Source organism: Oncorhynchus clarkii, chromosome 1 (assembly GCF_045791955.1).
Source record: "Oncorhynchus clarkii lewisi isolate Uvic-CL-2024 chromosome 1, UVic_Ocla_1.0, whole genome shotgun sequence".
Classification (NCBI taxonomy): Eukaryota; Metazoa; Chordata; class Actinopteri; order Salmoniformes; family Salmonidae; genus Oncorhynchus; species Oncorhynchus clarkii.
This window is the reverse complement of record NC_092147.1, coordinates 74,687,325-74,702,068: the sequence shown is the minus strand read 5'-3', so window position 1 is coordinate 74,702,068 and position 14,744 is coordinate 74,687,325. Positions and strand designations below refer to the sequence as shown.

At 41.7% G+C, this 14,744-nt stretch overlaps 1 protein-coding gene across 1 annotated transcript in view; it reads left to right on the top strand.

Annotated features, from left to right (window-relative positions):
• The first annotated feature begins 4,015 nt into the window (after positions 1-4,015).
• The window catches only part of LOC139412082 (coiled-coil serine-rich protein 2a), a 61,905-nt gene continuing 51,176 nt past the window's right edge, over positions 4,016-14,744 (top strand). Inside the window, exons 1-2 of the mRNA XM_071158879.1 lie at positions 4,016-4,054; positions 4,441-4,580. The gene's annotated coding sequence lies outside the window, so the exon portion shown is untranslated. The remainder of the gene's footprint in view (positions 4,055-4,440; positions 4,581-14,744) is intronic.

Below are 14,744 nucleotides of genomic sequence, written 5' to 3'. Positions count from 1 at the left end.
CTGATACAACAGGTGTAGACAAACAGTGAAATGCTTACCCTTCCCAACAATGCAGAGAGAAAGAAAATAGAGTAATAGAAAAGTATATAGAAAATAGAAAAGTAATAACACGTAATAATGAATACAATTCACAATGAGTAACGATAACTTTGGTATATACACGGGGTACTAGTACTGAGTCCATGTGTAGGGGTACGAGGTAATTGATGTAGATATGTACAGTTGGAGTCAGAAGTTTACATACACCTTAGCCAAATACATTTAAACTCAGTTTTTCACAATTCCTGACATTTAATCCTATACAAAAATCCCTGCCTTAGGTCAGTTAGGATCACTATTTTATTTAAGAAGGTGAAATGTCGGAATAATAGTAGAGAGAATTATTTCTTTCAGCTTTTATTTCTTTCATCACATTCCCAGTGGGTCAGAAGTTTACATACACTCAATTAGTATTTGGTAGCATTGCCTTTTAATTGTTTAACTTGCGTCAAACATTTTGGGTGGCCTTCCACAAGCTTCCCACAATAAGTTCGGTGAATTTTGGCCCATTCCTCCTGATAGAGCTGGTGTAACTGAGTCAGGTTTGTAGGCCTCCTTGCTCGCACACGCTTTTTCAGTTTTGCCCACAAATTTTGGGATTGAGGTCAGGGCTTTGTGATGGCCACTCCAATACCATGACTTTGTTGTCCTTAAGCCATTTTGCCACAACTTTGGAAGTATGCTTGGGGCCATTGTCCATTTGGAAGACCCATTTGCGACAAAGCTTTAACTTCCTGACTGATGTCTTGAGATGTTGCTTCAATATATCCACATAATTTTCCTCCCTCATGATGCCATCTATTTTTTTAAGTGCACCAGTCCCTCCTGCAGCAAAGCACCCCCACAACATGATGCTGCCACCCCCGTGTTTCACGGTTGGGATGGTGTTCTTCGGCTTGCAAGCCCCCCCCCCTTTTTCCTCCAAACATAACGATGGTCATTATGGCCAAACAGTTCTATTTTTGTTTCATCAGACCAGAGGACATTTCTCCAAAAAGTACGATCTTGTCCCCATGTGCAGTTGCAAACCGTAGTCTGTTTTTTTTATGGTGGTTTTGGAGCAGTGGCTTCTTCCTTGCTGAGCGGCCTTTCAGGTTATGTCGATATAGGACTCGTTTAACTGTGGATATAGATACTTTTGTACCTGTTTCCTCCAGCATTTTCACAAGGTCCTTTGCTGTTGTTCTGGGATTGATTTGCACTTTTCACACCAAAGTACCTTCATCTCTAGGAGACAGAACGCGTCTCCTTCCTGAGCGTTATGATGGCTGTGTGGTCTCCGGGTGTTTAAACCTGCATACTATTGTTTGTACAGATAAACGTGGTACCTTCAGGCATTTCGAAATTGCTCCCAAGGATGAACCAGACTTGCCGAGGTCTTGGCTGATTTCTTTGGATTTTCCCATGATGTCAAGCAAAGAGAAACTGAGTTCACCAGCAGCATACCACCCTGCATACCACTGCTGGCTTGCTTCTGAAGCTAAGCAGGGTTGGTCCTGGTCAGTTCCTGGATGAGAGACCAGATGCTGCTGGAAGTGGTGTTGGATGACCAGTAGGAGGCACCCTTTCCTATGGTCTAAAAAAATATCCCAAATGCCCCAGGGCAGTGATTGGGGATTCTGCCCTGTGTTGGGTGCCGTCTTTCAGATGGGATGTTAAACGGGTGTCCTGACTCTCTGGGGTCTGTCTCTCTGTAAACAATTATTGGAAAAATACTTGCATGCACAAAGTAGATGTCCTAACCGACTTTCTAAAACTATAGTTTATTACAAGACATTTGTGGAGTGGTTGAAAAACGAGATTTAATGACTCCAACCTAAGTGTATGTAAACTTCTGACTTCAACAGTACATATAACTAGGAATACAGTGACTAGGCAACAGGATAGATAATAAACAGTAGCAGCAGCATATGTGAGGAGTCAAAAAAGTTAGTGCAAATAGGGTCAATGCAGATATGTCAGGAGAAGCTTAACACTGTCACCTAGTGGTCATCGTGATGCATGACCACTATACAGATTCTATTAGACATATCATTACATTAATAACTTGGTTTATTGTACTGTACATAATCCCACAACAGAACCTCAATTTTTATGTATGTATTTTCTATTCGAATGTAAGTTATTCCCTTCGTTTATTGGTTTTAAACGTTTAGACCAGAGAGCTCTCAGGTTTCTCACTAGATTAAAATGTCATGAAGAGAAGCTTCCCTTCACATGGATGATCATCAAAAGGGATTTGAGAGGTAACTGCTAAGAGTGGGACGAAAACATGCACTTTTATCCCTCTGAAAATTGTTAAATGTACATGTATTGATGTGAGAAGAGAAAGAGTCATATACTGCGTCTGTGTGCGCGAGTGAGAGAAAGCGAGCTAGAGAGAAAGAGAGAAGGTAGGGACCATGGTAGGGATGTAACTATACAGGAACGTTTGAGATTATTTATGTGCAGAAATAATCCAACCCCCTATTTTCATTATGTTTTTTATGCAAATGCTTTACATACCTTACTCTCTGATAACACACGTGCCTGCCTTACTGTATATCCCATACGTGCGCAAAAACTCATACTAGCGAGCGTGCACATTTACACTGAGGGCAGGATGAAAATATGACAGGTGACGTCAGTGTCAACACTAATGAGAATGACTGAGGTCGAAGTTTGGGAAGGCAGAAAATCATGACTACTGTCGATCATGTGGACTAGTTATTCAAATTGGGAACGATATGCTACATTTCTAACGGCTTTTACTTTTGTTATCGAACCGTCCAAACGGGGGTTCTACTAAAACGAAATAATTTGCATCACTTGTTATCTCACACGTTGAGATTAGAGATGTTGCCAAACCATAGAGTACCACATTATGAGTCATAATCTTTCAATATTTATTTATTTATTATTTATTTAACTAGGCAAGTCAGGTAAGAACAAATTCTTAATTACAATGACAGCCTACCGGGGAACACTGCCTTGTTCAGGGGCAAAATTACACATTTTTACCTTGGCGATTTGATCCAGAAACCTTTTGGTTACTGGCCCAACACTCTAACCACTAGGCTACCTGCCACCCAAAATAATGCTCACAAATAATATTACTCTGAGTATTTTGGTAATAATACTCATAAAATCCTAGTGGTCAAACAGGGAAATGGTTCCAATCATTTTACCGTACTCATTTTTCCCATATAGGATTTTAGAAACACTTAAAATAAGGTCTGTGTTTTGTGTAGACTTACCCTGGCGTGATGTTTTGATAACCGCGTGAATCTCTCTATGACAAGGTGACTTTTATCAATATATTCACCTGTATTTACCCCCCAAAAATGAAATGCTGATTAGCTGCTAATGAGGCTATCATAAAGAACTACAAATGCTATGATGATCGGGACGAGACTGGTGAATCAAGGCAAAGGTTAGAATCACTGGATTAATGATCTAATGTTAGCTAAATGTAGTAATGAATAAATTGGCAACATTTCTTCAAATGGACAATTCTGTAAACTGACTTGTTCAAGTTTTACATTTACACAATACCTGTTAGCAAAGGTGTCAGCTAGAGATGATGTGCAGGAGCTTGCAGGGATTTGTAGTTTTGCATGTCTACTTTGATATCAATTAGCATTTTTCGAATCTGAGAGTAAATAGAGCTGAATATATTGATAAAAGTAATATTGTCCAAGAGAGAAGTACATGGTTATCAAAACGTCATGCCAAGGTAAGCCTACACGAAACCCATACAGTATTTTAAGTGTTTCTGAAATATCTTATTGGAAAAATTAACGATGGAAAAACGATTGGAACCATTTCCCTGTTTGACTGCTAGGTTTTATGGGTATTATGACACCTCCGCCGTGGGACTCTATTGAGGTCCAGGTGACGTCTGAACGCTCCGCCCATCAAGTAGAGGAGGATGCTGGAATGATAAAGCATCATGCATCTAATCTCCTTTGAGAATTCCGCTGAACTGTTTTCTGATGGACGTTTGAATTATTTGACGGCACGGACACGTGGATATGTATGACTGTTGCTTCCGTACATCATTCGACGTTATCATTACATTGTATCGGTGTTGACACGATAATGCTGTAGTTTGCGTTTATCATGACTAAAGTGCAACTAACCTCGTCCCCAGGCTATTGCGCATATAAAGCGGAAGTGTCTGGGGACGAGATTATAGCGAAACCTGGGGTTATTTCCAAGGTTCTTTACATTAGGCATATTACAATAATTGAATTGTAACCACATTTCAACGTCAAGACTCAAGATAATGTTTTATTGAACAACAATAATAGTTTAGAAGGCTTTAGTGAGAAAATGCGGTATAATTCTCTTTCTGCCATTTTTTTGTTGTTGCGTTTTCCACTTATTGTTCACATTCTAAAGAAAACTGTTCTTACATAGAGAAACAAACTTGGCGATGGTGATACCAAGAGGATAACTTCAACTTCAGGACAGCTACTGCCTTCATCTGACACTTGCCTTCGTTGGACCGTGGACCTTAGTAAACCTGACCGAATAACTTCATAATTCTGTTCTTCCAGGTAGGAGTCCATTTTACTTTAAAAAGTTTACCACTATACTAATTCAAAATGTACCATTAGTTTACTACGCTGTAGTACTTTTCTTTATTCATGGTATTCTGAGCGCATGTCACCTGTGTGATAGGGAAAGAGGTGACACCGTGTATAAATATACAATATTTACATGATAACCACAATAACATGTCAATAACAGAAGTCATTACTCAGGGTAATCCTTTGAGTCCTTCTGTAGAAGAGTAAGGAATATAAAGTACAATACATGGATCACTTGTAAATCATTTTATATAATATTTTCTAGAATGGGCATATTGCAATGGCTCAAATGGTTGTTCTTTGTCTCTCATCACTGTTGTGTTTAGTCACTGGTATATTTAAACAATAAGCATGAGGGGGTACAGGTATATGGCCAATATACCATTGCTACCATGGTATATTGGCCGTATTCCATAACCCCCCTAGGTGCTTTATTGCTCTTATAAACTGGTTGCTAATGTAATTAGAACAGTACAAATATGTTTTGTCATAGTTGTGGTATATACCACGACTTTCAGCTAATTATTATTAAGCAATAAGGCCAGAGGAGGTGTGGTATATGGCCAGTATACCATTGTGATGGTGTAGGCTATATTAAATAGATATTTTTTAAAAACTTTTTAAATGTAGATGTTCCAACGGTATGCTTCTGTGGCTTGTAGGCTATGCGTGGAAGCCAGGAGATGCTAAACGTGTTTATGTTAATTAACGATCAATTACCGTGAGACCGGTAGTTATTTGCATGACAATCACCGGCTGACAAAATGTCATGACTGCTACAGCCCTAGTGGCGGAAAAACTATTCTGGGTCCAATAGATTTTCCTGATCTGGTAACCTAACCAGGTAAAACTCTGGATCTTATATGGTATGACATGATTCATCTGTTGTAAAAAGGTTTAATATGGGCTATGATGGGATCCAAGTTTTTTAGAATCAGGTCACATGGTTTAGAAAAACTCCTCACCTTGGGGAATATAAAAACCCTGTCAAACTGCAGCAGCCTTGTACTTGTTCATATGAATTATATTAAAAAAACAGGGTTTTCTATACACAGAGAAAGCATTATAATTGGACAATAAAACTCACAGGGCTGAGCTAGCTTTATCCAGGTTAACATTGTGTAGTCCTGCCCTATGCAACTGTAGGCCTAATTAAACATTTACTCAATCTATGTCAGCTATTGTGTTTATTGATTAATTCCAGTTAATCATTTTGGATTGAAAAAGTGTGGGTTGCCTAGTCAGCCCAAGTTTGAATTTAAACCAAATGTGATCCCATTCACATTTTCTCACAATCAAATGGACTATAAATACACAGCGTTACCACTTCGTTTACCCTGGCCAGAGGGACAGGGCACATACTGTATGTAGTAGGCTAGACTATGTAGCTGCTGTTGATAGTAGCCTACAGTTGATCAGACGGAAAAATGGTCTCATTTCCATGCCATACAGCATGTCAGATCTCAAGTGTTAGATGTATAGAGTTTTTGCTTGTGTCTGTCGGGAGTGATGTGTTATCACGCTTGTTAAATAAATACTGGAGGAAAGTGAAGAGCACGCGTTGAGCTTTGTGCTTTGTGCACCTGCACAACCTGCGATTTCTGTGAATCTGATTGGCCACGACTTGCAAAGAGCCTGAAGCAACACTCTGATGTGAAGGACAGATAAATTGTGTGTGAGTTGACAAATCATGAGGCAAATCAGTCTAAAAAAACAACAATTTTAATGTTTGCTTCAATATATTTTGTTAAACTAAATCAATAGTGGTGTGGCGCTGCCACACATAATTGAAAAATACTGTGGCAAATGCTGCCCCCCCACACGTTTTCCGACGGCTCTGCATCTGTCAACCGATCATCCTAAGGCCAATAGTACAAACGCTCTCTTTCCCTACTGCTCTCCAGCCATGCAGAAGACACACTGTTATAACCCTGGGGATGTTACTGTACCGTGAATGGTTATGCTATGCTTAGACATTTATGTAATAGTGGTATAAAATAACTATGGGAATTATGTAACTGTTCATTGACGTATTATTATTCATATTTTTTGTTCACATTTGTACTAGAGGGCACTTAATGTGACGCTCCAGATCTTTTGTATAATTTCAGCCAGTAGTTATGGAAGTTGTGCTCACAAGCCAAAACGGGTCCCAGTTTTTGTGTACTATGTCATTCATTTCATATGATCTGTTACGTCCTCAAAAAAAAAACTATACATACAGTTCCTATTCAGACCCTTTGACTTTTTCCACATTTTGTTTTGTTACAGCCTTATTCTAAAATTGATTAATAAAAACAATTCCTCAGCAATCTACACACAAATAACCCCATCCTCCGAGACAGGATTATGTCAAGGCACAGATCTGGGGAAGGGTACAAAAACATTTCTTCAGCATTGAAGGTCCCCATGAACAGAGTGGCCTCCATCATTCTTAAATGGAAGAAGTTTGGAACCACCGAGACTTTTCCTAGAGATGGCCGCCTGGCCAAACTGAGCAATCGGGGGAGAAGGGCCTTGGTCAGGGAGGTAACCAAGAACCCGATGGTCACTCTGACAGAGCTCCAGAGTTCCTCTGTCGAGATGGGAGAACCTTCCATAAGGACAACCATCTCTGCAACACTCCACCAATCAGGCCTTTATGGTAGTGGCCATAAAGGTACCTAAAGACTCTCAGACCATGAGAAACCATATTCTCTGGTCTGATGAAACCAAGATTGAACACCTCGGCCTGAATGCCAAGTGTCACGTCTGGAGACCAGTTATTGTCAATGACATGTGATACTGTCTCCCAAGTGAAATAGATAACCCAGACAGCGCTAAGCTCTCTGTACCATCACCCCAAATGTACAGAACAAGTGGAATTCCTCTGACTGTGATTGTATTCATTGCCAGTTTTGACACTCCATAGTGTAAGTGAGCTGGACAATCCTTGGTGCTCTGATGGAGGCGTTCTCCTCCACTTCCACATATCTCTGTGTGTGTTCCCCTGGCACCTGTCTGTGTAGGTCCCAGCCTGCTGTGTCTGCTACTTTGTGTTTAGTACCACACTACCCCACAACAGCTGAATGTCTCCACAGAGGTTCTGCCCACGGAGGACCTCCATAACTTGTAGTATCAGGGTATACTCGGGTTGTGTGTATGTCTGTGTATATATGTGCGTGTATTTCTAATACACGCACATATATACACTGACATACACACAACCTAATCTGTCATGGCCGGTGTGTGAAAGCAGCACAAACCAGTCATACCCAGCAATGGTGGTGGCCTTGAAAAACTGCCTAGTTGAGCAGATAAGATGTCATTACTAGACCACACCAGCATAAAGGTTGCATGTTTAGTCACAGAACTGTGTCACTGAGAGTCAAGAGTTTACTTGTATCTCAAGGTCTTGAATTTACAACTAACCTGCTATTTTTAAGGTGAGTGAGCATTGAACAACTGAGTATTTAACAGCTTGGTTTAAACTCAACACCTTTATTGCCAGAGTGGCCTGGCAGTGTAATCTCATGTCTGTTGTTTTGAATTGTATTGTGGTTTAGCAATGTGTTATAACATCACTATAACAATTGAATGTCTGACCCCAGAGAGGATTTGGGTAGCAGTGCTCAATAGAAGACTGTGTGTGTAACAGTAGAACATGAATGTCAGAGTGGCCCGCAAACCCCACTCTGAAAAGTTTCAGTAGAGCTGGTTGTAATGTGGGGTTGATGTGACTTTGACGGTAGTCTGATCTGTTTCTCCGTCTCCACAGTCTCACTATGGGGCCTATCATTACAGCTATATTTAGCCCTGCTTATTGCTGCTATCTGACAGAGCTATGTGTTTCACGGTCTGGTGGAAGGTGAGCGTGGCACTGTTTTTAGTCTCTCATTGTCAATAATTGCAACATTTATTCCCATATCTTAGTAATAATTAAGAATAAGTAAGAATTAGTAATAAACAGACTCTCAGAATGTATGATTGGACTTTCCACTAGCCAAAAGCAACACTGTGACATGGATGTGAAGGGATTGTGTGTACACAGGTGTGTTGGGTAAGATTATGGATCTTTGTTTGATTGGGAGTGTTTTGAATCATAGGATATTTATGAGCCTCGTTGCGCTTAAGTAGATTATTAATGTGCAGGGGTTGCTAGTACTGGCAGACAGGTGTGTTGTATCAATGTGTATACTAAGGCTAGACAAGGCATCAGCATGATGTGTCCCACCTCAAGTCTGATTTGTGCTGACTGCCATCTTGGCTCTAATGTGTTTGGATGACAAGTAGCATATGTGCTGTTTCCAGTCTCTTAGTAATGCCCTCCAGCTCTCAACAGCAGCTGGCAGCTCCATTGAGACCTTCCTATACGAGCCCCTAGAGGCCCCCTCCATTAGGCCTCCATGTTGTTTCATTCAATAATACCCCCCCCCCCCCCCATGTCATGTGATACTAGTTTCAGCATAGGGTCTGCTCTTTGCCCCCAGGGCTAGGGCTGGGACCAATAAGTCCTGCTTATGGACTGCTGCTGCACTCTGAACTGGTGCTTTTATAGAAAGTGCACATGGGTGTGTGCATGTCTGTGTGTGTGAACAATATGTAAAAGCTTTAATATGCTGGCTTTGGATTTCTGCACTCTAAACTGCTGAGTCATTCCAATTCCAAGCATCACCATGTCTAATGTAGTCTGTTGCTCTCTTAAAAAAGCTCTTATACATTTAAAATAGCCATCCAGTATGCAGGCTAATGTGATGCTTAACTGCCATGAGGGTGTTTTCCTGAACATATAACACACAAGAAAGCGAGGATGACATTCAGCGTCCTCTCTTTTGAATTGGTTTCTTCTTGTGTCAAATATTGGAGTAAATCCATTCCACTATTTTTCATGTTGTTATTCAAAATTGCCATAAACATTCCACCTACTGCAAGCTCTTATTCTTCCCAAAGAGTTTGCTTAGGATATGCCAAGATCTCTCTTCCCACCTACCACTACATAGCCTCTCTAACAACCTGATTGTGGTCTTGGTAACACTTTGATTTCACTTATTTATGAGATGGTGACATTTGAAACCAGTGCTCTCCTGTTCAATACACAGCCCAATAGCATGCCCCTCCTACTGGCCAAAGACATGGAAATGAGATGGAGCTAATAAAATACTATTTTAAACACATTGTGGACTAAGAAGCTATAGGGTGTGTATTGAATCCAACTGCATTAGCATTGATCTCCATCACTCTCATACCCCCCATTACGATTGGCTAGCATCCATCATATGACTCATAAGCAGTCATGGTTGTCTGATCTTGTTACATATGTCAAATGAGATATGAGAGGAGTGTCGTATCACTTTACAGCAAAGGGAGGGTTGTGAGTGATGTCATTGTTGGCATCAGTGGATTGTGGCTGAGGACTGCAATTGAAGTGATTGAACTTGTGGCATGTCTGTTTTGAGCATCTGTTTTGAGTCTGCCCGTCTGTCTATGTCATGTGAGGAGAACCCTAAACATGTCAATGAAATTACGCCGAGCTTTCACCTCAGTGACTGTCAGTGCAGTGTTATTGGTCTTATTCTTATTTTCAATGACGGACTAGGAATGGTGGGTTAACCACCTTGTTCAGGGGCAGAACGACAGATTTTCACATTGTCAGCTCGGGGGTTCCAATCTTGCAACCTTACAGTTAACTAGTCCAACGCAATAACGACCTGCCTCTCTCTTGTTGGACTCCACAAGGAGAGCCTGTTACGCGAATGCAGTAAGCCAAGGTAAGTTGCTAGCTAACATTAAACTTATCTTATAAAAAATAATCAATCATAATCACTAGTTAACTACACATGGTTGCTGAAATTACTAGATATTATCTAGCGTGTCCTGCGTTGCATATAATCTGACTGAGCATACAAGTATCTGTAAGTATCTGACTGAGCGGTGGTAGGCAGAAGCAGGCACGTAAACATTCATTCAAACAGCACTTTCGGGCATTTTGCCAGCAGCTCTTCGTTGTGCGTCAAGCCTATCAACTCCCGAGATGAGGCTGGTGTAACCGAAGTGAAATGGCTAGCTAGTTCGCTCGCTAATAGCGTTTCAAACGTCACTCGCTCTGAGCCTTCTAGTAGTTGTTCCCCTTGCTCTGCATGGGTAACGCTGCTTCGATGGTAGCTGTTGTCGTTGTGTTGCTGGTTCGAGCCCAGGGAGGAGTGAGGAGAGGGACAGAAGCTATACAGTTACACTGGCAATGCTAAAGTGCCTATAAGAACATCCAATAGTCAAAGGTTAATGAAATACAAATGGTATAGAGGGAAATAGTCCTATAATTCCTATAATAACTACAACCTAAAACTTCTTACCTGGGAATATTGAAGACTCATGTTAACAGGAACCACCAGCTTTCATTTGTTCTCATGTTCTGTGCAAGGAACTGAAACGTTAGCTTTCTTACATGGCACATATTGCACTTTTACTTTCTTCTCCAATAATTAGTTTTTGCATTATTTAAACCAAATTGAACATGTTTCATTATTTACTTGAGGCTAAATAGATTTTATTGATGTATTATATTAAGTTAAAATAAGTGTTCATTCAGTATTGTTGTAATTGTCATTATTACAAATAAAAAAATACAAAAATTGGCCGATGAATCTGTATCGGCTTTTTTGGTCCTCCAATAATCGGCATCGGTATCGGCCTTGAAAAATCATAATCAGTTGACCTCTAGTCAGGGTGCTCTCGATGGTGCAGCTGTAAATTATTTTGAGGATCTGGGGACCCATACCAAATATTTTCAGTCTCCTGAGGGGGAATATGTTTTATTGTGCCCTCTTCACGATTGTCTTTGTGTGCTTGGACCATGTTAGTTTGTTGGTGATGTGGACACCAAGGAACTTGAAGCTCTCTACCTGCTCCAATGCAGCTCTGTCGATGAGAACGGGGGCATGCTCGGTCCTCTTTTTCCTGTAGTCCACAATCATCTCCTTTGTCTTGATCACATTGAGGGAGAGGTTGTTGCCCCGGCACCACACGGCCAGGTCGCTGACCTCCCTATAGGCTGTCTCGTCATTGTCGGTGATCAGGCCTACCACCTACCTATCATAGACAAACTTAATGATGGTGTTGGAGTCGTGCCTGGCCGTGCAGTCGTGCGTGAACAGGGAGTACAGGAGGGGAATGAGCGCGCACCCCTGAGGGGCCCCTGTGTTGAGGATCAGCGTGGCGGATGTGTTGTTACCTACTCTTACCACCTGGGGGCGGCCCGTGAGGAAGTCCAAGATCCAGTTGCAGAGGGAGGTGTTTAGTCCCAGTGTCCTTAGCTTATTGATGAGATTTGAAGGCACTATGGTGTTGAACGCTGAGCTGTAGTGTTCCTTTTGTCCAGGTGGGAAAGGGCAGTATGGAGTGCAGTAGAAATTGCACCGTCTTTTGGGGCGGTATGCAAATTGGAGTGGGTCTAGGGTTTCTGGGATAATGGTGTTGATGTGAGCCATGACTAACCTTTCAAAGCACTTCATGGCTACAGATGTGAGTGCTACAGGTCGGAAGTCATTTAGGCAGGTTACCTTAGTGTTCTTGGGCACAGGCACTATGGTGGTCTGCTTAAAACATGTTGGTATTACAGACTCGAACAGGAAGAGGTTGGAAATGTCAGTGAAGACACTTGCCAGTTGGTCAGCGCAGGCTCGCAGTATACGTCCTGGTAAGCTGTCTTGCCCTGCGGCCTTGTGAATGTTGACCTGTTTTAAAGGTCTTACTCACATTGGTTGCGGAGAGCATGATCACACAGTTGTCTGGAACAGTTGGTACTCTCATGCATGTTTTAGTGCCATTTGCCTCAAAGCGAGCATAGAAGTAGTTTAGCTCATCTGGTAGGCTCGTGTCGCTGGGCAGCTCTCGGCTGTGCTTCCCTTTGTAGTCTGTAATGGTTTGCAAGCCCTGACACATCCGACTAGCATCAGAGCCAGTGTAGTACGATTTGATCTTAGTCCTGTATTGACGCTTTGCCTGTTTGATGGTTTGTCGGAGGGCATAGCGGGATTTCTTAATAGCTTCCGGGTAAGAGTCTCACTCCTTGAAAGCGGCATCTCTTTCCTTTTAGCTCAGTGTGGATGTTGCCTGTAATCCATGGTTTCTGGTTGGGGTATGCACATACGGTCGCTGTGGGGACGACATTGTCTTCGTCTGTAAGTGGATCAATGACTGATGTGTTGTACTCCTCAATGACATCGGAGGAATCTCAGAACATATTCCAGTCTGTGCTAGCAAAACAGTCCTGTAGCTTAGTATCTGCTTCATCTGACCACTTTTGTTATTGATCTAGTCACTGGTGCTTCCTGCTTTAATTTTGCCTGTAAGAAAGAATCAGGAGGATAGAATTATGGTCAGATTTGCAAAAATGGAGGGCGAGGGAGAGCTTTAAATGCGTCTCTGTGTGTGAAAATAATGCTCTCCCTCGCCCTCCATTTGGCAAATCTGACCATAATTCTATCCTCCTGATTCTTGCTTACAAGCTAAATTAAAGCAGGAAGTACCAGTAACGGTGGTCCAGAGTTTTTTCCCCCCGTGGTTGCATATTTAACATGCTGAAGGAATTTGGTAAAATGGATTTAAGTTTCCCTGCATCAAAGTCCCTGGCCACTAGGCGTGCCGCCTCTGGGTGAGCGTTTTCTTGTTTGCTTATGGCGTAATAAAGCTCATTCAATGTTGTGTTAGTGCCAGCCTCTGACTGTGGTGGTATGTAAACAGCTACGAAAAATACAGATGAAAACTCTCTTGGTAGATAGTGTGGTCTACATCTTATCATGAGATACTCTACCTCAGGCGAGCAACAACTCGAGACTTCCTTAGATATCGTGCACCAGGTGTTATTTTCAAGAAGTACAAAGTCCGCCGCCCCTTGTCTTACCAGACATCTCTGTTCTATCCTGCCGGTACAGTGTGTAACCAGCCAGCTGTATGTTGATAGTGTTGTCGTTCCTCAGATTTGCTTTATTAAAGTCCCCAGCTACAATAAGACCGAGGTGAAACAGATTTGACAACAGAGAGGAGATTAGTTGAGTGTTGGTGGTTCAGCTCTCCTGTCTTGATCTTTATCTGTGATCTACTGAATGGTCTCCAATGTAATGCTGCTGTCCTATTGCATGTGGATGCATTTTCTGTGTCTTCTCATGTTGTGATATGAGCAGGTTGTGTGATCATGTCCACTTTGCCATAGAACGGGCGATCAACCAGCTGTCTTCCTTTGTGCTTTTGGCAACATAATACTAGGGTATCTGATACAAACTTCCTTAAAAAGGTATTTTACTTCAATATATGACAGTATGGTGAACACAGTGACCAAGCTAACTCATAGTAGCTTGATGCACCATTTCTCAAGGTAAATTATTTCCATATTTTCTTTGTGCTGTTCACAACCCTCCAGTGTAATTGTGTGTGTCTAAAGTACATGAACGCTGGGTCATATGAATGTCACATGACTTCCACACAGTGGTACAGCCACAGAAAGAAAAAGCAAGGCTTATCTCTCTCCAAACAAAATAATTGGTTGGTGGTTCCCTGGGCACATGCCCAGCGTGCCTGTTCAGCTCCTTATAACATGTCTTTGCTCAGGCATTGCAAGGGACATTCCTCCTCCACCAGCCAGGAATAAAGACGTGATTTCCACATCAGCAAATAAAGAATATGGCTATGTGTTCTAAAATATCAGAAGTACTGAGCACAGATTTGATGCCTACTTTAGAGTTGAAGTCATTATTGAATTAAGAAGAGCATCTGATGATGGCGACTAAAATGTAACTACCAATGGATTCTCACCTCTACCCTTTTATCAATGGCAAAAGGCATGTGAGCATAAATATTATATTATTTTCTATGGGTGAGAGAGTAGAGTTAAGTATGTCCTCCTGTCGCTCGATAAACTCCTTTAATGACTTCACTGACAGTGATTGACACCACCAACGCTGCTGCAGGACACTCATCAGCCTCGCTCTCCCCCGCAGCCAATCAGAGGCCAAGAAGTAAACGGGTTGTCAAACGCACTGCAGTCTTCTAACAGTGTTTGATGTCGAAGGTCATGTGAGCACTAACACGCCTGCACACTGCACAGGACACGGCTGAGTGTTAAGAAGATAAAAGATTACTGTTGTTGGGAAATGTGAT